General features: G+C 40.1%; 1 protein-coding gene across 4 annotated transcripts in view; it reads right to left on the bottom strand.

The window, feature by feature from the left end:
- The window catches only part of KANK1 (KN motif and ankyrin repeat domains 1), a 130,939-nt gene that overhangs the window by 85,813 nt on the left and 17,964 nt on the right, over positions 1-27,162 (bottom strand). For 3 of the 4 annotated variants that reach the window (XM_064642193.1, XM_064642190.1, XM_064642192.1), the window contains exon 2: positions 13,392-13,519. The gene's annotated coding sequence lies outside the window, so the exon portion shown is untranslated. Of the gene's footprint in view, positions 1-13,391; positions 13,520-21,666; positions 21,725-27,162 lie in introns of those variants that run through there. The other variant, XM_064642191.1, reaches the window with a different exon arrangement.

The raw sequence follows: 27,162 nt of genomic DNA, 5'->3' as shown, positions 1-27,162 counted from the left end.
TGATTTCTTCTGTGTGAAGGAAAAAATAAACAACCAAACGAGTGAACACCAAAACAGAAAACAATTCAGATAAATTACCACTGTCACACAGTTCTCCCCTATTCATTAGCCAGGTTCTCCATCTAAATCTTACTCAACTGATTCATTTCACTAACACAGTAGAAATCTTTCTTTTGTCAGGTTAGTTTTCTGAGCTGAATTAGCGTTGCCCACTTTCCCAACTGTGCATTTATCTTGCCCTCCCTGTCTTTCTAGGGCACAATTGTCCAGCCTTGACTCAGACTAGAAAACCTTTCCAGCTGAACAACCTGCTGGAGGACAGCCTGCTGTATGCAGAATTCACACATGCACCTCCTTTTCCCGTTTTCCCTAAAGAAGAGCTTTTTCCTAGTACTCCTGTCTTTCTGTGATATCCCCCCAACCCAATCTATGCCTTTCAAAACCACAGTGCAAGACAAACATGCACTTCCTGCACTAGAGTCCTTCACTCAATAACACCAATACCTACTCTGTCCAAAAACACAACATTAAACCAAACACTAAATATTTACAGGGCCAGTTTTAAAATTCAGTGCTAAAGAAAGGTGTATGTTTTATAACCTCAGTAACTATGAGGTTGTCAGGGTAGGAAATACAACTGTTAGGCCTCATTGATAAGCTCAAGAACACAAAAGAGCCTTGCAAGAGTTGTGATCACTGGCCATCTGCTGAGGTACTGCCACCTGAGGTCACTCACCCTCCTGTTCACTGAAAAGCTCACAACCAAGGCTGACTTCTGAGATTAGAGCTGCCCTGTCTCTGCAGCACACATGGCTGAAGAAGCTCTGTAAACCTCAGCACGATCCTGCAAAGGGATGACCAATTTAGGAAAAATTCTACTAAATGCCAGGAGATTGCTTAAAATCTGCATCTCTTGCTTTCCTGCATCTCTTTTGTGATACAGGGTACTAATAGAGAAAGAACATTAATACAGCTCTTGGAATGACAGCTCCTTTAATTTATTTAATCCACTTAGCGGCTACTACTTCTCAATGCTCTATAGGGAACACCTGCAAAATATCATGGTGCAGCAATATTAATGATAAAATACAATTATTGAATCAGAATGCCTTTGCAAAGTATTCAGTAGAAGAAATACAAGGAAGACTGAGATTATAGTATGTACAGGGAAAACAGAAGAAAAAATTACAGAACATAGGAAAAAAAAAATCTTTTACTTTCTCATGAAGCAGAACTCATCTGCAGCAAAACAACCAGTAAAATCTACCGTAAAGTTCTTGTGTTCTTACTGAAGCTATTTTTGCTTTCCCAGTTATTCATTCCTCTAGTACCACCGTGGTATCTTTTACTGTTTACAAAAAAGAACAGCTGTAGGCTGTACAGATTAAGTGAATATCAACACATTCCCTACTATAAACTAGTTTTAACCACATAATTACTAAAAAGAAACTCACAACTTACATTTGGGATTTACCAACTAGTGACAAATTGAACAATTTTCATAATTTTAAACGCCTTCTTTCTTTTTTTTTTCTTTTCTTTTCTTTTTTTTATTCCTCCCTGGCCTGATCAGAGACAGCAGTTCCCTGTCTGAGGAGTCTTACCCACTGCTAATAACTAACAGAAAAGACAACATCATTTCTGTTTTGATATACTTTACTTTTTAAAAAATGTCAAAAACTTATGATGTACTGCATCTACCTCACTAGAATATAAATCTATTTCTCCAGTTTTGTCTGAAAATTGTTCCACAGAGCAAGAGGCAGGGAAAAAGCCCATTAAACAAACCATTACCAGAAATGTAAGGGGAAGGGGGAAAAGTCACTCCCTAGACACAGAGTGATACTGTACTGAAAACCACTTTTGACTTTGTTTTTTCAAAATGTAAAAAAACCCCAAACACTGGAATGGGAAATTAATGGATTATGACCTATTTCATGTTTATTTGGATTAAAATGCTATGAAGAATTTTAACTTTCAGATCCTTATCTCTTTCTTCTTGGTCTCCTTACAGACTAGTTGCCGCTGAGATATTCTGTATGTTAAGTCCTACTGTCTCCTACATATGCTTTCGCAGGCTCTCACCTTGTCTTGTTATGAGGTTCTGCCTGTATATTCATTTTCTTATATAAAGGGCACATGCACTTGGAGACCAAGGCTCAGAGTGTAGAATTCCCTGGATAACAACTGCTGTCATCAGCTCATATCTGACTTAAATGAATCATCCGTATCATCACTCTCAGAGAGCCTTTTCAGAGTGCCCTAGCCAAGAACAGATGATTTCATAGGATGCTATTAGGCAAACCTTAATCACCTACACAAGAAAAGCATGAAAGTCAACCTCTGAAGCTCTTTAGAGCTGAAATAATGTTTATAATATTCCCTTCAAAATCTAGGTTTAAAGCTTTTGTTGCTCAATGGATTAGCAATTTTGAAATTAAAAAAAAAAAAGAAAACCAAAACAATTACCCATCTCTAAAGCATATGCACAAATCCTTACATAATTAAGTTACTTTACATATTCAAAAAATGCTGTAAAGGCAGGTTAGCACCATAGCTAGTGCTGGGCTAGAATGAGTTAAGCCGATCAGTTTTCTTCTTAGGAAAGAAGAGGTGGTCATGGCTGCAGAGCGAACCAGCAGAAGAAAACTGCTTTTTCTCTCTCAACTCCTTCAGACCACACTTAATTGCCAATGTATTTCTTTTAAGTTCTCTTGATTTTGTAAGATATCTTTGCCTTCAAAATTCCTTGAACTTCTAAGCCTTTTTCTTTTTAAATGTCTAAAAACTATATCCAGTAAAGTTCAAATAATTACTAATTGATCACTGATAGATCATAAATTGTTTCAGATACCTAGCAATGCCTAGTAGCTCCCTTTCTTTTTATCATAAAGAAAACTTGCTTGTGCTATCCAAAAGGAGATTTCTGTTTTAAATACATTACTGATTCTTATGTCTATGATTTTCAAATAGAAGACAAGTTAACCAACCTCAGCCAAGGCTCAATATTATGCATTTAAACATATGCTCACCTGCTTAGTCTGCTCTCAGTCATAAGTAAAAGAAACTTTACAAGTACCTTAAAATACACAGCCAAAAGTTAAATAAAAGACACATAAGATAATGAGATGCATGCTTCTGCTGCAAAGTTACGTTAAACAAGCCAAACTCCTCCCTGAATAGAAATCCCATCAATTACTGTCTTTGAAAGACAGTCACCTGGATTCTCCATCTCTCTTTAAAACATGCATCTTCTGAAATATGCCCTTTTTTTTTCCTTGTTAAGCAGAGGGAAGTTGGTACTTAATTAATTTGAAGTGAGTCGTTAACCTGAATATGATAGAGAAACAAGCTTAGGATAGTAGCATTTCTCACAAATGAGAGATAACCTGTCAGAAAACATTTTCTTCTTTCCTACAATTTTTAATTTGGTCAGAACAAGCCATAATTCATCCTTGACGGAGAACAGACTTAAAATGAGATCTCTTGCTACTCTTTTGAATTTGGCACAGGAACTTTTTTACACCCTTTGGGATTCACGGACACATTCCAGCAGTGGAATGAAAAATTTATTTTTCATCAATCCTTTAAGTTATTCTGAAGTTTACAAATTGATTCAGAAAATCAACAATGCAACATTACAGGTTTACCTCTCAGGAAATTAACTTTAAAGCTTTTGACGAATCTTTCAAGCATGGTAGGAACTAGTCTTTCAAAAAAGTCAAGGACAAATTTTTCTTTTACACTCTCAGACTAACAGCTACATTCAGCTTAACTCCTTAGCGCTTGTGCCCAGATCTGTCTCGCATGCTCATGACATTGTTAGCATCTGAAATGTCACTCTGATCTTTGGGAAGGAACAGTGTGTAGTCTTTCCCTTGCATCCTTCTTTGTTGTGGAAGATAACTTATCGTTGCTGTTGCACCTCGACTGAGGCAGCTGTGGTCCCTATTTGGAAGCAAGGCAGCAGAAGGTGTCAAAACATTTGAGGCCAAGGCAAAGAAAACAGAGAAAGCTGGAACAAAACCTGAAGTCACTTGTGATTTCACTCCAAAGTAACCAGAGGCTCCTTAACGTAGTACTTACCCTAAAACTGTTGGGGGAGGAAATTCCTTGGGTGTAAGACACATTAAGCCCTGTCATTCATGATGTCCCTTTAAAATGGAATTCTTCAGCCTATCCTGGATTTTTAAGCCTCACCTACCTTTCCTATAGGCACACTGCAGAAAGCTTTCAGGAATGTAATTTCTCTAGCACAAAATAACTAAAACTTTACAAACAAAACTATATATTTTTATAGCAGTTTTCCAGGTGCACAAGAATATCCTGGGTTAAACCAGAAGGAGGAAGGTGAGAAATCTTGAAGAACAGCAGAGGATTATGCTGGATCCAAAACTTATTTACTCAATTTTACATTGCAAATCAAACTTCAGCACTAAAAAACAGATCATGTTTCAGATACTAAAAGTTTGCAATGAGGCAACACATAAACACTTATTCAATTATTTTGTAATTAGTCAGAGGCCCAATAATTTTCCCAAACAACATAACTCAGTTTTTACCTACCCAGCACTTCTGCCATATCTAACATTCTATGATTATACTGCATACAGCTTAGATGTGTCTGTATTGATGCATACTGGGAAAATCTGCGCAGCCATCACTTAGTACCTCATTAAGAGCAGCACAGAAGGGAGGAGGAAAAGAGGAACAGAAGGAAAACAGCAAAGCAACTTGCGTCTATATGTGCGTTATGCATAGCAGATGGGTAACATGCCTTGACCACCACATTTTATGGAAACTGCACAGAAGTGCAGCCAAAACAGTGAAACGGTTGGGAGAAAAAGGGTTAAAAAGTGCTCTGCACTCTGCAAAAACAAAGGACTCACCAACTTCATTGTGGAAAGATAATCAATAGAGTCCTCTAGAAGGACAAAACATGATGAGTTATCAGGTTACAGACATTAGGCAAGGACATACCTCTACTTAAAGCAAGTTTTGCAGAAAATTCATTACTTCTACAGCTGAAAGTTCTAGATAGTCTCATTAAGAATCAGTTGCTGGGACAGAAGAACCTCTCAGAGTAGATCACGGCATTGTTGAAATAGTAATTTGCCAAAATCAGTGGATAATTCATTATGCTCCCCACCTCTTTCAAATTAGTGGAGGACAATATAGTGTAACAACAAAAGGAAGAAAAGAGATCTTGTCCATGATGATGTCCCTGTGATTCACAGGATAATGTGAGGTAATCTGTGTTATAACCAAGTTTTGTAGTACTAATCAAACATGGAAGAAGCTTCTGAAGTTTGTTCCACCCAAACTAGTTTTATACATTTTTTTTTGTACCAAGACAAGGGAGAGCAGTTTTCTCTCCCTTAGAGTAGGGCATGCCACAGCTTGTCAGAGACAAAGCACTTGGTGTTACACCTGGGTGTGGATGGATGCAACCACACACGGTTTACCCTCCTGCCCTATGCTCTCAAAGACAATATTTTAAGCAGTACCTTTCAGAAATAATTGGAGGATGTCTATACACACCTTAATTCCTATAGTGGAAAGAAAAAAATTTAACATTCTATTTTGATGCAGCTGAAAAGGAACTGGAAATACTGCCTTAAAAATAATGGAAGGTTTCCAGAGAACTTCTGTTCACAAGCCAAGCCCACCTGCCTCACTGATCCCCTACGACTTTTTCACATGTTGACTGCTAGGAAAAGTCTCTATGATCCCCCTTGGGAAAACTAATATTTTTATATTTTATTTACTTGTTTTTAAATCAACTACTTTCAGTTCCTTTTGCATCATGTCATTCCTGCAACATCTACACTGGTTGTATGGGATTACAATCAAGATTTTGCTGCAGCTCTCCTTGTGTTTGAACATGAGCTGCAGAGATCAGTCATGCGAAGCTGATCTCTTACCACCTCATCCATCCCACTCTCCTCCTCAATGGCTTTCCCAAGGGTAAAGAATTTTGTGTGGTAGCAAGCAACACTCAGGTCATTTGCACAATACATTTTTAATCTAGGTAACTTTCCGAAAGTCACTCAGCCTTTCTGGACTAAGCCATATTTTGTCAGCATGAAGAAAATAAAAAATGTCAAATTGCATTAAAGCTCTTTCATGTTTTTCAGACTACTTCTGATTGACTTCCAGGCAGGTAAATGAAGAGGTCTGAGTAACTTCATCCATGCACTGCCTGAAGAGAGTGCACAGATACAGAGGAGAATCCAACTCCACATATTTCCTTATCTTATCCTTATCTTACATTTTTTTCATTACAGTAGCTGTAAACATTGCCAGTCAAAGATGCTCTTTCAAAGAAACACCAGGAACAAAGGATTTTCAAAATTGTATTCCACCACCAAACTAGACTTGTTTCAGACAAAAATTACACACACACACACACACACACTCATACTCCCAAACTTGTCTGAACAGAATAAGCTTGTAACAAAGACAGAATTGAAATAACATGGCTGAAGTCTGCCCTTCTGTAAAAAACACACAAACAGCTGTACGCTAGCTTCAAAAACAAAATCACAGGCAAGTCAATGTCCACTTGTTTGTATTTGCTGTAGGATCAAACCACAGGTATCCTCTTCAACCAGCACAGACTTTTTAGATGTAACATCTGAATTGAATAAATATTAAACTGCTGTAAAATTTGCCACTTTGATTTATCAAGTGAATTACCACAGACCTACCAGATGACCTATGGATAATCTACCGTTTCCCCTTCTAAAACAGCTTTCTCTGCAAGCCACAAAATTAATGATCTTGAATATCAAAATAACCTTCTTCAGGAGTTGAAGTTTTCATTTAAATCTTCCCAGCCTCAAGACCCCTTTAAGATAAATGATTTTATATTAACAGTGAAGGAAGGAGTCAGATTTACAAAGTCAGTAAGAAGTCATAAGTTTCGCATTTTAATCACTCATAGCCACTGTATTTGATTTACTCCACAATTTCCATCAGAAAATGAAAAAGTTTTGAAGAATGAGTTATTCTCAATGTAAATCTCTAGCAAGCCTCTGTCAGTCTTTTTCCTGGTAGTTTTTTCTGCCTCCTGATTGAAACTACACAACCAGTTTAATTGCTCTCTTACTTAATGACTTCTAACCTTAAAAGACTGTAAATACAGAAAGTTAAACCAATACATAACAATTCTCCATAGAATAGAGGAATCCATTATGAACATCAATATAGCTTGCGAATTTACTACCCTAACACTTTTACAAAGACAAAAAAAAAAAAAAAGTAAAAATCTATAGAGGTCTAGAATGCTTCTACCAAACAGTATGTATGTATATACATAAAGGAGGGAAAGAAAGAATTCCATACTTCAATACAATCTTTGCTTGCCGCAAATTGTACATCCCTTGGCTGTAACAGAACCTGTGGGAAGCTATGATTCCAAAAATTATAGCTTAAAAGAAGTTTCAGTGCTGGAAACTTGTTGGGAATAATAAGCATTTTGTAATTTTGCTGGCAGTTTATTTTTTCTACATATTTATTAATTCCAGTGTTTTCAGCAGTTCATTGTACCTTTGTTCAACTACAGGGAAAGAACTGTTTAATTTACAGCACAGTTTTATATGCAAATTATATTCAGTAGAGATTCATCATAAGTGTCAATAGGAAAAGAAGCAAGACAGATTTAAGACTTAAGATTTTTTCATAAACTTCTGAAGGAACACTGAAATTAGAAAGCATGCTGAACTCACTGTAATGTATTTTCTTACAAGTATGTGCCAAGTGAAGTATATTAAAGGATTTTTTTCTTCTAGAAGTACTAGAGGACTTTTTGCTCCATTTTCTATTTCTAAATATTTGAGATAGAAAAGTGCTGTCTTCTGCATGTAGTCAAACTTACTGTTTGCTTAGCTCTCCCTGAACTTCAGTTTGTTTCTAGTCTGTGAAAACATTTCCATTACATCTAGTAGCACTGGAGAAAAAGCAGTTTTCACTCCCATACAAATCAAAATTCAGGAGAAAATTCAGAGTTCAAAATGAAGAGATATTTTACTGCCAATAGGGGGAAAAATGTCTTTACAAATCAGCCAGCTGTTGCACTAACAACATCAAATAAAGAAATTGTAGAGCTTATTCTACCCTTTATCAATAATGCATGGCTGCGCACAGACAATTTATAGCTGTTTTCCATCACTGGGTATTGTGCAGTACTAAATTAAGTCTACAAAATTCAAGGACAGTCCACCCACACAGCTACTGTAAGCCAGCCAGGCCACTTGAATAAACATTTTAAAGGCATAAAGTGAGTTTTATTAGCATGCCGAGACACAGTTCCTAGTGGACAAAGCACCCTCTTTGAAGAAGTAAAAGTACATTTAAGCAGAAAGAGAGAAGAGTTACTGTTGTGCCTTACATGTAGAGAAAAAGCAAAGGGGAAAATAAAAAATATATAGACAACAGTTCAAAACCCTGACCTTGTTAAGATTAAAACATGAAGCAAGAGAATTTATTTTCTATACTAGAAAATGATTGTCAGTCTCAGAAAATCCTGAGAGATGCTGAACCAGTCAGGTTCTGACAGCAAAACAGCTAAAACCAAAGATGGTTTGACAGGATTTTTTTTACATTTAGGTAGCTCCAAAGACTTCTTTTCTTAATCCTTTACAGGTCATATAAATCAGAAAGGCATACAAAGCTTTCATCAAGATAAAAAACTAGTTATTGTACCAAAATAGTCTCAGCAACATTTATGGTACCAGTAAACAAGTGAGAAGTGTCTTCCAGAGGTCAAATTAACCAAAATACAGTATGGTACAAGGTGGATGCTTTTGGTCAGTGACACTGCTTCCTACAATAGCAGTCCCAGCACTTGAATGCCTGAAATGCAAGAAAGCATCAAGGAACTTGGAGTGCACATGCTGGCCACCAGCAGCAAAAGGAGGCAGGTGCCAGGCCTGCACAGTCCAACAGTTTCACTCGAGCTCTGCTCTGGCAGTGACCAACATGCCACCTGAGCCCTCGCTAGCCTGGCTTCTGATGTGCAGTCAGGTGTAAGCAGCCAGAACAGGGATGGCAGCACCACCAGGAGGTGGGTTTGGATCACTTGCAGACTTCTACTCCTATGTCTTTTACAGTCACGGTGCACAGTTTCCCTATAAAAAGTATTGGCAAGCATGAGGTTTGTGACAACCTTTTTATACCCAGAGCACCACTCCAGGTGGGAGCAGGTGTCTCTGGCAACTAGCATGACAAGATGACATCCGTGCCTGGAAAAAACGCTTTTGTACAACATGGGAACGTGGAAGATATAGCACAGCATGGCTGCGCACTCAATGGCTTTGTGGCATATCTAAGCACAACCACAAATAAGAGCAGGAAGGATGCAAGAGCCAGAGCTTGAGCCACATCTGCTTTAAGTTGGTCAAGTGGAAATATTTGGCCAAATAAAAAAACATTACTGCATTTATTGTGCAGGTGTTGAGAAAAGAAAATCAACTCTGTTCAGTGGTATTTGGATTTGAGCAAAGTTTAACTTCACTTACAATACACAAGCTTTCTCAAAAATCAGATCTCCTTTGCACATGAAAGTATCTCATGGACCTCTAAAGCCAACTAATCGATGTGTAAAACTCCTATTTAACTGCTCCATCAAGCCTAGAAAATTCAGAAAGCGAAGAGCCAGATTACAAGGTAAACAGAAGTTTAAGAAACCTACGGATTAAGAATTAGCTAAGCAAAGCAACTGCTGAGCATTTGTATTTTAATCTGTCAGAAGTGCTAGCTTTTCTTCAGAAGGTTGGTTATCATTTTTTGTTTCTTTGGTTGGTTTTTTTCTGTTAAATAGGTTGAGTTTCTGCTGTGAAAAGTGAAACTGCTGTTTTATAGTCTGATGATATTGCAGTAAAATCTTTGGCTAAATCAAGGCTGCAGGACACAGCTTTGAGAAACCCTAGGCAATGCCAGTGAAGCAACCATGGCTTTATAAGTGGAAATTAATTTTAATAAGTCTGTTGCTCATCTCACATTGCCAAAGTCTGTGATCCAATTAGAAGTGCAGTGCTTTAATGACCTACACAGGGGTCACATTCAGTGAAGTTCAAAGACAGACAAAATACTCTTGGGCCCTCTCCATGGAGTGTCACACCAGTGGGATTCTGGCTTTAGAACTCATAGGCAAAAACCACTGAGGTGGTAACATTAGTATTTCAAGTTATCAGTTAACTGTATATATGCAAAATGCCTTGGGCACAATGAAATGTTACTGTGTTACGTGCAATAATGGCACACACTGTCCTGAAATCAGTATTTTATGGAAAGAAATTAAGCCCACTTCTCCAAAGACTTGCTAAATTAGTACCCCTACTGTACTGACATTAATTTGGAGTACCTCTCTGCACTGATGGCTGTTGCCATTAGTGCCTGCACTTTTCCTGCTCTCTCTAACACCAAGTTACAATCCAGCACTACTGAAATATAGAACGGGAGAGCTCACTATGCCACTCGATTAAGGACAAGCAAAGATACATATGTATCTATATAACTTGAAGAGTACTTAAATTCAGAGCACCTGAGAAGCAAATCTTTTCCCCCCGCTCCTCTCCATATCAAGTCTTGTGACAAGAGCTGGCACAAGAGTTGCCCTTACTGTCCATTTCTTAGCAACTGTACACAGTGGTCCTGTGCTTTCCGACGGGCCACCAGGCAAGTCAGCAATTGTCCCTGATGTCAGCTCCCCCACAGCAGACACAAGTCTGCTCTAGGTTTTCCAGCCTTTCTGCAATCATACTCTTCCTCTCTGTCTGCATATGTTTCCTTACAGCACCCTCACCCAACCCTAACCCTAACCCTGTACCTTGCAGGGCACCCACTGCACCCCACTCAAAATCCAGGCTGTGACCACCCTACATTAGTGGCACCTGCTGCAGTGCATTGGGCAGCCAGATCTGGGGACCCTCAAGGGCAACCTGAGCAGCCCCTCTAGGCACATACACACATTTCCTTCATTTTAGAAGCCCACGCTTGGCTGAGGCTATTCACTTCTACAGCCAGGACATGGCTGTGGCACACAGCCACACAGGAACTGGGACAAGCCTAGTCACAGTGATAATAAGTTTCCTTATTTAGCCTTTTCTGAGCATTTATCTTCCCTGCCAGCTACAGCCCTGCCTCAAGGCCTAGAAGCAGTCATGCTTTTCCCCCAACTCCTATAACAAAGCATTTCTTTGCCACCAGAAAAGAAAAATTCACCTACAGATGCTTTTCCTGGTGAAAAGAATCATCCCCAGAAGAGCGAGAGCCCTGGTACACCCAAGTAAATAACAGCACCCTGCAAGGAAAAATAGACACTGCTCTATAAGCAAGACCCCAGGCCCAATCTAAAACATGCTGGTGTGAGGTCTGCAGTAGAAATGCACACAAGCTTCCCAGTCACAGAAGCTTGCTCCAGGTGTATTGCAATACCCTCTGCCCCCTCTCTGAACTGAGTTTTGAACAAGATAGCCAAAGGGAGAGTCAGTGGAGTCTGCGTGTGTGCACATACACAACCCCCCATGCGTCCCCCCCATCTAAATGGCAAGTTCAGAGAGTAATGAAGAAAGGTAGGAGATCTGCTTTTCCACACTTAATGAGTTTCACAGTTTGGGGAAAAACTGGTGCCCCTGCATTTTTGGAATCACTAGACTCAGGAGCCCTCTACCTGCCCCAAAAGCTGTCAGCAATTCAAGGCCACATCTGTAAGCACAAGATTTACTTTACGCCCAAAAACCAAACAGACTGTCCCCACTGCTTGGTTGCACACTGATTAAAGCAGCAAAAACAGCACTAGACAAGAGTTAACCTGCAATTAGCTATCCTAAATAGTCAGAACTGTCCAGAGATGAAATGTTTGCTCTTCAAGAGATGTTTTAGGCATCTTACCTCTCATCCGAACCTGCAGCACACTGCAGTGCATGTAACAAGGTGGGCAGACAGTGATATTCACCAAAAGAAAGCATAAACAGGATTCAGCTGCCACCTCAAACAGCAGCTGTCAAACCTGAGGGAATCCAGGAGTCTGTAGCAAAGAGCCTTTACAGTCTTTACCCATCTGGGTTTTATTTACTACTGATTTAAACGTAGGCCCTCCTTTTTGTGTTGCTCTTAACCTGATCTTTGCACATTATTTAAAAAAAAAATAAATCTATACAGCTCCGTCCTGCTGAGAAACTTACACCCCCAGTCTCTGGTCACTGAAACAATTCTGCAGTGATAAGAGGCCATGCTCTGCACTGGGCACTGCACAAACATACTCTGTTAGCCTAGTCTTTGGCTAGTCTGCTGTGCTGCTGAGAAAATGTAGCAGCACTGCAGTGCAGCCGATGATCCAGCTCTGAATCCAGTATATGGGTACAAACATGGGTAATTAATGAAAGATTGCAGCAGCAGCTCTAGTCAAAGCAGAATGGTCACTTTTCTAGCTGCAGTTATGTATAACTTCTTATCCATATTTTTCCTGGTGGAGAATCTCAGTCTGGCATCTCAGAGAATGAAGGCTACATCTTTTTACTACTAAAATATTATTAATACACGGATCAAAACACTAAGGCATTCTAATGGAAAGGTATACAAGCACTTAAGAGTGTAGAATTTGTGATTTAGAAAAAGAAAATAAATTGTTTCTTCACTGCATCAATTTTGCCTTACTGAAGTCAGTGAATTTACTTATAACTAACAAATACTGATAGTTGGTTCAGTACATGGCTTGAGGTTCATATAGTTCTGTGCCAAATTTGGCTAGGGTAGAGTTAATTTTCTTTACAGTAGTTGATAAAGAGCTGTGGTTTAGATATGTGCTGGTAGCACCACTGATAACACAGGGACCTTTTAGTTACTGCTGAGCAATGCATGCACAGCTATGGCCTTTTATGCTCCTCATAACACCCCATCAGAGGAGGGTGGGGGTGCACAAGGAGTTGGGAGGGGATATAGCCAGGATAGCTGATCCCAGAGATATTCCAAACCATATGGCATCATGCTCAGCATATAAAGCCAGGAAAAGAAGAAAGAGGGAACGTTTGGAGTGATGGTATTTGTCTTTCCAAGTCACACTGTTACGTGAGAGGGGATCCTGCTTTTCTGGGGAGGGCTGAACACCTGCCTGCTCACAGGAAGGAGTAAATTAATTCCCTGTTTTACTTTGCTTGTGTGCATGGTTTTTGCTTTCCTATTAAACTGGTTTTGTCTCAATGCACAAGTTTTCTCACTTTTACCCTTCCAGTTCTCTCCTCCATCCTGCTGGTGAGGGAGTGAGCGAGCAGCTCTGTGGGGTTAAACCATGACAGGTTGATTACAGAGCAAGAGGTGGGGCTAGGACAGTCTGTGCAACCATGTCTATCTTCTTCCCTCTGCCCACAGCAAAAGAAATCATATCTTACCTTAAAAGATTGTAACAGAAGTGCCAGTCTCTCCTTTGGGGGTTTTTAGGCATCAAACATAATGCAGCAGATTCAGCTAATGCAATGTGTCGGTAGTTGACAGCACATTCAGGAATCTGAGAGTCATCCTACAAGAAGAGAAATGAAAAGCACCAATTAATCATTGCACATGCTGGGCATTATATCTCATGCTTAAAACCTCTCATGCTTGGTAGAGCCATGCTGCTAAACAATAAAAAGGTACCAACAATCACAAATATGAAAAGCTGAGGCATTTTTTGTTTCCAAGGTGAAATGCACAAGCCACATTTTGGCTACAGCACCCTGGAAAGAAAGCATGCATCTTCCAATAGCTAGGTCACCATGCACTGCCTTCCCAATTTAAATCTTTGTTCAAACAACAGTCCATGTGAATGAACAGAAACAAAGCTCCAGGCATGTCAGGATACACCAGCCATGCCAGTCACAGAAACACAAGAGTAAATGTGTGTAACCCAGTACTAGTTTGAACTGGGAAATGCATCAGAAGCCCATATGAGCTAAGTATTAGCACTACATAAGCCAGGATGTTGGTGTACATGGAAGACACATGGAAGTGCTTTATAGACTACAGGAAAAGGAAGGACATCTACAGACACGTCTCATTTTCCTGAACAGGCTTTTTTCAAAATTCTCATCTTGTAAGGACCCGTACTTATGAATCTCGACTCATAATGCATAAAGACACTCCAACGGCAGCAGAGTTCATGCCTGCACCACTATAGCACATAAGGCAGCTTTCTTCCCCCACAGTAATTCAACGAAGATATTCCATCACAAAGAGTTAGTCATTTGTTTTTCAGCTCCAACTCATTTGCCATGTTTAATCCTCAAACGAGCAAATTTCCAAAAGTGCAAGTGTGTGCACATACACTCACAGGGTGTGTGCACATACACACAGACACGGTTCCTTGCTTTGAGATATCCCAGCACACAGCCACTCACAGGTACAGTGGGTGTCAGCTGCACCCTGAGGGAGCGCTGATGTTGAACAGTTACACAATGACTCTGCTTTGACATTTGACAGCAATGGAGGGATGGGCCAGCACAACAACTCCTCTATATCTAGCATGGTTACTCAGGAGAATTTTAAAGATCATTTTCAGGTAAAAGACACTTATCATCCAGGTTACTACATACTTTGCTAAAGCTTTGGTATGAACAAACAGGGTGATTGCTGTCCCAGTTTGTAAAACTACAGAAATGGGACCTTCATGGAGTGCAAGAGAATCATACCAGTTAAGAATTAAAGAATTTTTATTATAAATTAATTAAAAAAACAGCACCAAAAGCATGTTACAGACCCCTGTCCCTACATAGATATATATGCATTGTTCTGGTCATACACTGCTTACAAATCCCTAAAACAGCCTCCTAAGGGTTGTCTTCATAAACTAAAATAACAAGTAGTATTTGAAGGGAAATTACAAGGGTCTGTTTTTGTGAGGTTGGGAAGGGAAAATAAGTTGGGATACCTTAGGGTCTAGAAAGGTAACATCTGTTACAAACCCAGAAATCCAAAAGCCCCAAGCTTAGATGAGCTTTAAACAGTGTTCTAAAGTTACCCCAAGGAATGGCAGTCAATTTCTTCAATTTCTTCTCCTCTCTAACACTTTCTCAATACATTTAGTTATACTTTTAGCTATTCATGTAAAATATAAACATTTTATGCAGCATGTTACCTACCCATGATACCTCCAAAATGCTGTTCTTAGAATAGGGGTACATTCTAAACTGATTACAAGTATCTCCATATACATAATATTGAAAACTGTAATGCATTAGGGAACTTGAGATTACAGAAAGCAAATTATATCCTTGGAGCTATATATTCACAGATAATAGGAAGTACCACAATCATTGCATTTCTGTATAACCTCTGCACTACACTTCTGTATAAAGCGGTACAGAAGTTTCCAGATATTCAATCAATGGTCACACATCCTCAGCTGCTGTTCAAGGACATAAAAACTTGACTTTCAAATCCCTGGTGCCATGTGTCCCCATACCATGACGTCACGATCATTCAGGTATTCTGCATAGGTTAATTTTTCTCCGGCAGATTTCACATTTTGCACATTTCCCCACAGCTACCAAAACTCTGTACCAGGCACTCTGTAATTCAGCTGAAGAGACCTTGTGCCCCGACCTGGTCCAGATAAGCTTGAAAATACAGTAACTGTGCAACACCAAAAGCCAGAACTAGGACACGGCTTGAGCCACAAGATGAACTAGTGAGAACTTTGTGCAAATTGCACATCTTTATCAAAGAGGAGTGATCAAAAGTCAGAAATCCTTTGGGAGCTAAGATTTATCACATACCTTAATATTTTCCATGCCAGATGGAAAGAATGCTTCACTTTTGCTTTTTATCCCAAACAAATCACAGCATACACGTATACACAATCATCTGACTCCTACACATCCAAGCACAACCAAAACAAAAAACATTACAATGCACACCCATTTTTTCCCTTAAGGGGAGAACAAACCACACCTAACAGGTATTAACAAAAACACTAAACATTAGAAAACATTCTGTTACAATAGGGATTTAAAAAAACATATGTAACACTGTAAGCAAAATTTTAATCTGTATAAATGGATGTATGTTTCTCACATAAAAAAGTAATTGTAAACTGCTTCAAAAATGGCAATCTGATTTCATTTCCAAGCAGAAAACTTACTCAGTGATTAGTATTACCAAGTCCTAAGTAGAAGGAAAGAAAAGCAGAAATGAAAACAAACATGGGCAAACAGTTAAACAGAGATATTGCATATACAAAAGGAGTCTGTTTGCTGATAAAGTTGTAATTTTTACAGAAAGTCATAACCTTCATAAAATTTTAGATTTAAACAAAGCTTACCTATGCAACAGATATTCCTTAAACTCTCAAGGACATGCTGTCACCAATCTTTAATGGAAAGTCCACATATTTCACAGCATACTTCACTAGCTTGACAAGTTCACTATAGGCAGCTAACACACATATTCCATCCTCTCTCCTTTTCCATTTTAACATTGTTTAACACTTCCTCCCACATGTTCCTCCAACACACCCACCTCTCTCCTGAAGCCTGATTCACTTATCTAAAGAGGAATTTATGCTGGCCTGAAAAAAACACCAGCCCCCTCAACTGAAAGGATATGGCTGGATAACTTATTGAGATATGCCTCAGATGTTGTGTCCAACAAACACTTCTAAGTCAGTTAAAGACACCCTGCGTAGCACCAGAAGGTATTTAAATTTTTGGTGTGAAGAAGATATTATTTTAAAATAAATTTGAAGATAACACTTCCAATGGTAAAAACACTATTTCTTGGTGAATATATTCTACATTTTTGGACAGAAAGCTTTTAAGTAGTCAAAAGCAGTATTCAGCCTTTGTACACTTCACTGGTGTAAGTTCTCATAATTGCTACAGGAAATAACTAAGGCTATGTCTGTGCGACACAAAGCACCATACTAATTAACCCTGCAGAGACACTAATTAATCTCGGCAGGGCCCACAGTAACATGACTACTCTGCACAGGGAATCTCCCCATGGTGATGCATCCTTCCTGCCATTTGGATACCCCACCTCCCACCCCAACCAGTCTCTTTCACATGAAAGACGGGTCTTCCACCTAGGATGAACCCTCCATGGAGGGGTGTTTCCTCTCGGAAGCTGTGGCACTGCTCATTTTTATTGAAGTCTATGACCTTCAGCAGTCAATACTGTACATTGCACCAATTCTTGACAAACAGTAAAATAATTGACAGGTATTACTGAGGATCCTTGGCTGCTAGAGGACGAATGTGACAGGGTATACCTATGGACACTCTCCTGGGCCCCAGGAGGAAAGGTCCAGGACAGTACCTCAGAGGAGCTATGTATAATGATAATGGTGATTGTCTGACAATTACCTGAGGGAATTCACACCACATTTAAATTTCTCACCTAGTCTCAAAATAAAGCAAGGAGAGACCTTCTAGAACTAGTATAATTTTTCTCCACCTAGTCAGCTCCAAGTAGCAGATAATAGTGTGGTTATTAGCACGGTAGAAAAAGTTAAAGTGTTGCCAAAGCGACTTTCCTTTCAACATTCTTGTGATAAAACAAGCCCTGGGCTAAAGCCAGAACATTTTATCTGCTGTACTTGATGCCACCTCTTGGTAGAGAGGCCTGCTCCTCCAGTACTGCAAATGGACTTTGAGCTTCTTATGACTTGTTAAAACACATACATTAAGGAATAAGGTACTCCGCAGTAGCTTGAAGTGCTTATCCCGATAGGAACTGGTTTTGAGCAACCAGAGAGCAAGAGGAGAGGAACACACACATTACAACCTGCAGCAGAGCAAAGCCTCACAGCCTGCCCATACTACAGGATAGAAAGGCACAGAAGGGTCATTCCCTGGGGCACAAACAAGCCAAAGCCAGGGAACTGTTTTACTGCCAAGCAGAACAGACAATTTCAGATTCTGAAGTGTCCCTGTCTAGTCCCCTCTTCCTCCTCCCCACAAATACATATCTAAAACTAAGGTATTTCTGAGACAATCCTGTTCTTATGGCCTCTCTTAGTAAACACAGACCTTCTGCAAAGCACAGCCCCATGAATTTAGCAGGAGTTACCTGAGCAAGGTGACTCATGTTGCTGGTAAATGCGATACACCAGCTCAGCTAGAACCTGGCAGGTAAGGCTGGCTTCTCACGTGTCAGTCAGTTTTGCACAGGCAGAGGTCACAGCACCAGAAAGGGCAGTTTTGCTTTGGCCCAAGGCTTGTACTATAGTGTTCAGAAGTTTCAACACGTAGGCTGTTTCTTATGGCAAAAGCACAGGGACAACTATCTAGCACAAAGTGTGCTGCATTGAGACAAGGAAAAGTCATGTTAATTAAGCAGTATCAAAAGACTTCTTGAGACTTTTACAGTCTCAGCAGAGCAGACAAATACTCAAGTAAGTCTGACAGATCCAGCATGGATGAATACAAATCCTACACCCCTGTAAAAAGCATCATCGTTCACTTATGAGATATTAAATTGCATTTGATAAGTAGGTGTTAAAGAAGTACTTCTCACACTTAGACCCAAATACTTCAGCTCATAAAAAATAGGAAGATGGCATAAGACACATTTGCTATCCGATCACTCTCAAAAACATTAAGGCATCAAAACATCAGATGTACATGTAAGTTTACAACTACCTAATAAAGGGCTGTTTCCTTCAGATTTTTTTTACCCAAAGGCTGACTGTGAATTGTACACAGTAAAAGTAACAAGATAGGTAAACACTTCAGTCTCCAAACAATAAAAACTGGTCAAGATTGTGATAATACAGTAAAACCCAGCAAGCCATACAAACAGATGTGCTGAATCTTAATGCCTTTAGCTGCCAAGTCAGGTGAAGCTGAAGCACCATTCATTGTACACTCAGGTCAGATAGATGTCCCACTTCCTCCTCCAGTGCCTTCCCTATACAAACTGTGGAGTTCACCGTGGGCTTTGTGAAAGGAGATCTTTGCTTGGTAGGACAAACAGTGCCATGACACAACCACCATTGCAAAACAGATCTTCAGCTGGCAGACAGCTTTGAAAATGCAATGAACTGATTAACCCCAAACTGCACAGTGCTATTGGGTGGTATGCTCCTTGCTACAGGAGGCTGCAAGAAGAAGGATCTTCAAAAGTCATATATCACTGAGGGCCACTCTTATGGTAATACTGTTTCCCTTGTGCAAAAGCTAATAACAACCAAATATGACAGCTGTCTCATCTGATGTTCTAAATCAATTATTTGAACAAGAAGAACTAATAATAAGGTCATTCTGAATTTACTTCCTGTGAAGCAAGCTAATCCAGGATAACACTGTATGTTCTTACTCCTTCAAGAGCACCATGTTCTAGACAAAACAGTAAAAAAAACATTTTGGATGAGGGGTGGTAGACAAAAACAAGCATTTCCAGGGATTCAATGACCAGGAAAATTAAATAACCAAACATGTGGCCTCCTGTCGCCGGACACAGAGATTTCTGTGAACAGTTTTTCCTGCACTCTGTAGGCCTTGCTTGCCATGGAAGTGGCAAGCGTGTATTGTTTATACTTATAGACTGTGTGAAAATATGTGATGCTTATACTTGTTAGCTGTGTGTCTAATTATAAGGTTTGAGAACATAATATGTTTATAGAAAGAAAACCTTGAGAAACTGAAGATAATGAAACACCTGCAAATTTAGTAAAACCCTAAAAGCAGATTAATTAGAAAGAGGTTTCTATGCCAAGGATGATTTCAGATCGTGTGGACAGAACATCAGGTCCAATGAACTGGGGACATGAGACGCGTGCACAGACTGAGCTATCCAATCACCTTCTTATAAGCATGTGTCCCAAACAAACTAAACTGTATAAAAGTTAACTGATTTAAATAATAAATTGACATACTGCCGACCATAATGGCCTGTGAGCATTATGTTCATGCCTCCCCATCGATAGCCTCCAAGGAAAAGGACATATTATTCCTTAGAGTTCCACTAGTAGCTCCTAAGAGAACAGCTTTCTCCAATTAAACTTAAGTCCTATCACTCTAAGACATTTGTCAGTGTCCCTCAGAAACAAAGCAGGACAGTAGCGAGTCCTAGCATAAGCAAGAAGGATTAGCAAGGGGAGGACAAACAGGACACAGGCAGTGCTGGTCAGAATGTTCTTCTCTGCTGAAATGGTTATCATGAATAGCATATTTAGCAATGGTATTGATTGGGAACTCCACAAATAGCAATATTCATAGAATGGTTTGGGTTGGAAGGATCCTTAAGGATCACCTCATTCCCTCTGCTCTAGGCAGGGACATCTTTCACTAGACCAGGTTTCTCAGAAGTTGTCCAGCCTTGCCTAGAACACTCCCAGGCATGGGGCACCCACAATTTCTCTAGGTAACCTGTCCCAGTGCACAGCACCCTCACAGTAAAGAATTTTTTCCTAATATCTAATTTAAACCTACTCTCAGTTTGAATCTATTCCCCCTTGCCCTGTCATTACATGCCACTGTAAAAAGTCCCTCTCCATCTTTCTTGTAGGCTCCCTTCAGGTACTGAAGATGACAATTAGGTCACTCCTAAGCCTTCTGTTTTCCATGCTGAACAAACTCAATTCTCTCAGCTTTTCCTCATAGGAGAGGTGCTCCAACCCTCTAATCATCTTGGTGTCCCTCCTCTGGACTCACTCCTACAGGTCATTCCTGTGCTGAGGACATCAGAGCTGGATGCAGCACTCCAGGCAGGGTCTCATCAGAGTACAGGGGCAGAATCCCCTCCCTTGACCTGCTGGCCACAATGCTTTTGATGCAGCCCAGGATACAATTGGCTTTCTGGGCTGTGAGCACACATTGCTGGCTCATGTCCAGCCTCTCGTCCACTAATATTCCCATCCTTTCTGCCAAAAAATAAGTAGTGAGATTCATAACAATATTACTACTCTCTCTCTCTCCACATACAGAAAAAAAAGAAACAAAACATTAAACACTAGATTTTCATGCTCCAGGTCACAGACATTAAGGTTGTAGTCTAACAACATAATGTCTCAAACTAGACTGGGGAAAACATGCATGTACAGTGTGATTTTCAACATATATTTCTCCTGAGCAGCTAAAAAATATGCCATATAAAATTGCAAAAGTCCCCTCTACTCATACAATGCATAAAACATGAAGGTCACCGAGCAAAGCAACCTCAAATGATTCTTCCTGAAAAGTTGCAGGCTCTCCCTTGTGAGGGCAGCCAGCAAAAGGCAGGGGAGGGAGAGAACAGAGCAGAAAAGCAGATGAAAATGCCAGCACAAGCTTTGCAGCACTGCTTTATCACGCTGGTGTGAGGGCTCAGCACACTTGCAGGTACTCAGGGTCATTGTGGATGAAAAATTCCCAGTTTAATTGCTGTCCCACCACAGCTTCTGTTGAGCAGACTTTGATTTGTGCAGGACTATCCGGCTTGTTGCAGTAGTTTGCAAACAGTTTGTCCACCAAAAAGAGATACCAACCAGGGGACTTTGCATGCTCATGCACACACACACACTCTAATACACCTTCGACATTAAGTACTGCCTTTCAAAAACAAATCACCACTTCAAGCTACAAGTACTCTCTCATTTAGATATAATTTAAATATTCCATTAGATTACAACACCAAAACCTACTCAGTGACACAAACCAGATCAGCTTTCACTATTTCTTCAAAGAGCAAGAAATAAAATACTAAACTTACAGGTCTGGTAGTCCACCGTTTTTCTCTGGCACACCAAAACGTACATTATTTAACTGCAATGCCTGAAACAGTAACTTGACCTCTCTGGGAAGGTGGGCGGTATTATTCAAGCTGAAACATTAGAAACATGCATAATTACGCTGAGTATTTGCCACACATTCTTTCATCCGTGAACCAATATGAATGGAAAAGTCACACTGACACTCCAGGCTTAGATTATGTCCAAACCATCAATTAAGAAGGTTTTTCGTGAGCTCCCGAGAGAACAAAATTTTTTGGGCAGGAGAAATTTTCTCTGGACTTAACTGTACATACATTACAAAGACAATATGTCACTGCTGAAGCACAAAGCCAAGTGGGCTAAACCACGGATGTTGAGCTTTCTGCCCACCAGTGATAACATAGTGTCACTTTGTTTTCCTCTGACCCCACAAGCCATTCATGCAGCACTTGTGAGGATGCCTGCCACAGCACCAGCCACATCCCATCATTCATCATCCACCTCTTCCTGCGCTGTGATGCCTCTCGCACTCCTGTGTGATGCCCGCCTGCTCCTCAGCACAACCAAAGGACTTCTGGCAGAATCAGACCATCCATAGGACTGGATGGGACCCACTGGGAGGGCAAACAGGGCAGATGCATGAAGAGAAGAGACCATGGCTCCTAACTCCACCAGCATCCACAACTCACTTCACAGCTGCTTATGCCTATGGCAGTACCCCCTTCTCACCAAGCATACAGGGTGCCCTCTGCACGTAGCCTTCTCTTCACTTAGAAGAAAACAGCATTCACCTTTCAAGTTTTGGGCAGCAGAAGATAAGTGAAATACCACAATCCAGTATTCACAGGTGAAACCTAGTGAAATACACAAAACTTTCAGAACTTTAAAGGCTAGAAGACAATATAAAAATGCAGCTTTTTTCTTCAAAGAGAGAAAATGCAGTTCAAACAAGAGAACTGCATACACGTGTCAAACTACAGTCTTCTGTAATATTAAGTTTTCATACTCCTCAAAACCAAGACCTAGCTGCACTCCTGACAAGTGAGATGCAATAGTTTCTATAGCTGTTGAGATCCCAGTTGCCCCTGAACTTATTTTGATACCAGCATCCGTATGTTGCTGTTCTGGGCAACTAACCCAAGTATCCCCTTTCTATGATGGAAATTCCAGCATTCTTGATTCAGCTCATTTCATTCTTGGTGCTTTGTACAAACACATATGTAATACAAAGTATTTATTTCAGCTGATTCCTCATGCATTAGGGACAATGCATGCATCTGGAACACTGCTCCAGCAGAGACACGTGAACAATTCTAGAATCATTCTTCTGCTGTTTTTCAAGCAGCCCAGCTGCCTGTATTTCTCGCCCTTCTTTATATACTTCAAAAACTTTGGAATTCATAACAATGCACATGGAATATTGAGAGGTACTTCCCTAAATCAGATTTTGTAGTTTCAATGACCTGTGTTTTCCCTTTAAGCAGGATAACTATGTATCTCAGGGAACACAAGTTACCACAGTGACCATGTAGAAAGAAGGTAATACTTCAGGGACTATTTTCCACATGTATTTGAAATCTCAAGATATGAAAATTGGTCATTGTCAAATTATTATATAAACAGAACTTGCTGAAGAATGTTTTTGTGAGTTTTAAATCTGTTTTTGCAAATAATGGTTTATGCAGAGTTTAAACCCTGCATTCTTTCATACATACTTGTGAAAACTCAGATAGTTTTATTTTGAATGTTCTTTCCTTCTTCCACATAACCTAAAAAAGAATTAAAAGGTGACAGAGCAACCATCTTAAGCCCTACTAAAAATATCTATTCCGAATGTCTGAGCAATGTGATGAAAATGCTTTAAGTCAAACAATAGTGGCTTGTGGTGAAAAGAGAGGAAACAGAGTAAAGATCCAAGTCTGCATCAAATCCTGGTTGGAATAATTTAATTGCCACTGTGTAAAAGCAGGAATTTCTTCAGTCCATTTCAGTATTTGCTATTCCAATAAACAGAAAAGAAGGGAAAAGTCAATGTTAGAGTTTTAAATTTCAGTTTAGTGGTTTGGTAACAGCCTTCCTCAAGTCATTTTCCTGGGAAAGAGTTGCTAGAGCACAGAGCTAATTAGGGCTTGTCAGTTAAGCTCTTTTTTCTGTTCTGCTCAGAAAACCTAGACAAATAGCTTATCCATGGATAGACCTGGGGGCCTTTCACAAATAGTTTGTATTCCACTGCAAGCTTAGGCATATTACATAAACATCTGGAGTACCCAGGAGAACCTCGAATACCTCCCCCCTTCTGCCCTGCAGCATCTTCATGACACTGTTTCATCAACAGTGACAAAAAGAAAACGGTATTATTGTGGGCTTCCATCCAAAAACTGTTGTCATCTGTAGCTTGTCTATACGTACACAAGGGTTTGGGGTGAAAGGGAGGAGGGGTAATTCAGGTGCACAAACAAGTTTTCCAATCTTCCTTATCAGTTCTTAACTTCTGAGAAAGAGTGAGCCTTGTATCATTATTAAAAAGAGACTATTTCCAGAATGGTTGGAGACTAGACTGCTCTGGGGGGGAAACAGCAGAGAAAATAGGTATGTTCAGCTTTGCCCTGGAGATGCAGTCCAGTATGGAAGTGCTCTTGACATCCAGAAGTTAAGAAGAAGACACAAAAGCTGTGTTGACCATGCAAAGGCCCACAATTAATAAAACAGTTGCTTACCATGCAGGAGATACTTTGATACCACATTTCACAGCATAGCTGGATTGGAGGCAAGAATCTATTTGCTGTGTGAGCCAATCTATATATAAGTAGGGAAAGGCACACAGTTCTCTCTAGCATGCTTTCCACAAAGTCCTAGAACAGCAACACCAGGGCCTTCTGTTTAGCTGCAGTCCTCCAGGTATCTTTGCAGTCTGTCAAGCCTAACCACTGAGCAATTCTTTGCGTGTTTATTTTTCAAACCTGTAGAGCTGTACCTTCCTGCATATTACAGTAACTGCATAATAGGTGTAGCTTAGCTACCTTAAAATATTCCCTCCATAAAACCAGGGAAACAAAGTCTTCTGCTTCACTGCTGCACCAGAGGAGAGCACCTAAACCTTCTGGCAAGAAAGACAAAGACAATAGCAGACGACCAGTGTGATAAACTACCCTTCGCATTTTATTCCAATGAGTAGTAATTACATTTAAAAATACACAAAATCCATGCACGTGTTAAACATGAGAGAAGCTGTCCTGAGAGCTGGATGCTCTGAGATCACATTTCAAAGCAATGCAGTATCATTCTTTTAATCTTTTGGGAAAACCAGCATGGATATTCTGCTTCAATGTAATTAAGGCAGGAATTCCAGCCTCTTCATTGTGACCTTCCACAAAAACCTTAGGGGTCAAGAGTAGCAGCTTGTGCATGTCCTGCTACAAAGCTAATATATCTGTACTATCAGCAAAACCCTTCTCTAACAATAGGGCCAACAAGTTTTAGGGAGGTAAGGGGGGACATGCAGATACACTCAAAGACTGCCATGCAACAGCTTAAACATAACCATAAACTAAAAGTTGTTTTTGTGAAGGCAGTTGCAGGTATTTCATTTTTACTCTGCAGGTGGAAAAAAATTTAGATTCACTTTCATGTTTTATTCTCAAATATCCAGACCCTATCAAAGCAGTAATGAATTAAAGACTTGTTTTCTTAGAGCAATTTTTAGTGAACAAAATGAAGCCAAGGGAAAGGCTACTTCTTAGAGCAATTATTAGTGAACAAAATGAAGCCAAGGGAAAGGCTACTTCTTGCTCTGACAGTGAAGTGCTAAGCAGAGAGAGGGAGGGTTTGGAGAAAAAGTGTTGGGTTTTTTAGCCCTTGGGCCACATCACAGTAAATCCCTGGTGAAATCTCATGAGCACAAGCAAAGCTGCAGCCTGCAGTGACAATGCTGCTACTTGCCCTTCATACCACAGCAGCCATGCTCTCCTTCCCCAGCACTTCTCAGCAGTGAGTAACAAGGACTGCTCCAGGGGAAGGGCAGCATAGGCAGGAGAGGTGTGCGAGGTGAGAATGGCAACAGCTCAACTTTGCAAAGGCTCTGGCTGGTGGAAAATTTAACTGAACCCTACTCAGCATGCTTGGTATAAACTGTCTCAGGTTGGCCAGCATCAAGTCATGAAAAGAGATAATCAGAAGGGTTTTTTTCCTCCTCATTCTTAACCTTTGCAATCCGAGAAGACTGAAAGAGGACACCATCTAGCAAGAGGGCTGCTAATTAATTCCTCCTCACCCAGGCAAAGCTTCTAGCTGCAAAGTATCTGCTCATGTAGGAATAGCACTTGACAGCATTAAAAGAGAAGCTTCAATTGTTCTGAAAAATGCCATTTAGAGACTAAATCATCTCACAAGATGATTTTCCCTATGAGCAGTGAGAAAAGGTGAATGAAAAGCAACATCACTCTTGCTTGATTAGTTTTCAGAGCACCAACTTACCATGCACAGTGATTTTGATGGGAGGTCAGCACACCACAGGCATAGATGCTTTCAAAAGTGTAACTTTACACGAGGAAGAGTTTTCGTATCATCTCTTAGTTGAACAAGCTTCCCTGAAATAAACTATTTCTGAACAAGTTGGAACAGCATAGAGATGCCTTGCCATAAGGGCAGAACCAGAGTGCAATTGCAAGCGACATGCCAATTTAAGACATGGGCAGCTAAAGGAAGCAAGACTATTGTCTTAGGTGCTCAGTTATCTTAGATCAAAGGCTATAAAAAGCTCCTTGGATATAGCACTAAAACAAGAGATAAGTCAGAGAGAACAATAAAGGAAAAACACCAATGGACCCAACAAAAAGAGAGTTCAGCACACTTTTAGCACTGAGGACCTCCAGCATTCTGCAACTAGCAGTAGTTTGTTTGCATACCAAGGCCGCACTGTTAGTACTATCACAGTAGAAACAACAGAACACTCAATAGCAAGAGTCAAAACTCCCAGCTGCCATTAGGCAGATATAGCCCCAAAGTTAAATATCATCTGAAACATCTGCAGCTCAGCTGTAGCCTTTTGGAGTGTCAAAGAGACACCACAGTCATTAAAAATTTGAAGAACAATCCTCCTGCATGAGCAAAGACTCAATAATCCAAAATATTTTCCTTCTTCTTACTTTATTTAAGACTGAGATGTCCCTCATTTTAGCTGGGACAAAAACCACGGAGTTATTTAAATTAATATTTTGATTGTGGTTTTTTTTGATGAGGCAGGACAGGCTATAACCTCGTGCCATACCCAAAGTAGCTCTAATCTCACCACCCTTTTCCAGTTACATTTAAATGCTCCTAGCACTATTTCTCTTCACTACTGCTACTACCCGGGGTGAAGCAGGAGCATCAAGACCACCTCTTCACAACTGCATAAGTGCAAGTGGGCAACAGGCCAAGTGGATAAACACAGGCAATGGAAAGGATTTTTTTTTTCTGTGTTATCACCCTATGGGTACACAGAGTGCTTGCTCAAA

Source organism: Pseudopipra pipra, chromosome Z (assembly GCF_036250125.1).
Source record: "Pseudopipra pipra isolate bDixPip1 chromosome Z, bDixPip1.hap1, whole genome shotgun sequence".
Lineage (NCBI taxonomy): Eukaryota > Metazoa > Chordata > Aves > Passeriformes > Pipridae > Pseudopipra > Pseudopipra pipra.
This window is presented reverse-complemented; position numbering and strand designations above follow the sequence as displayed.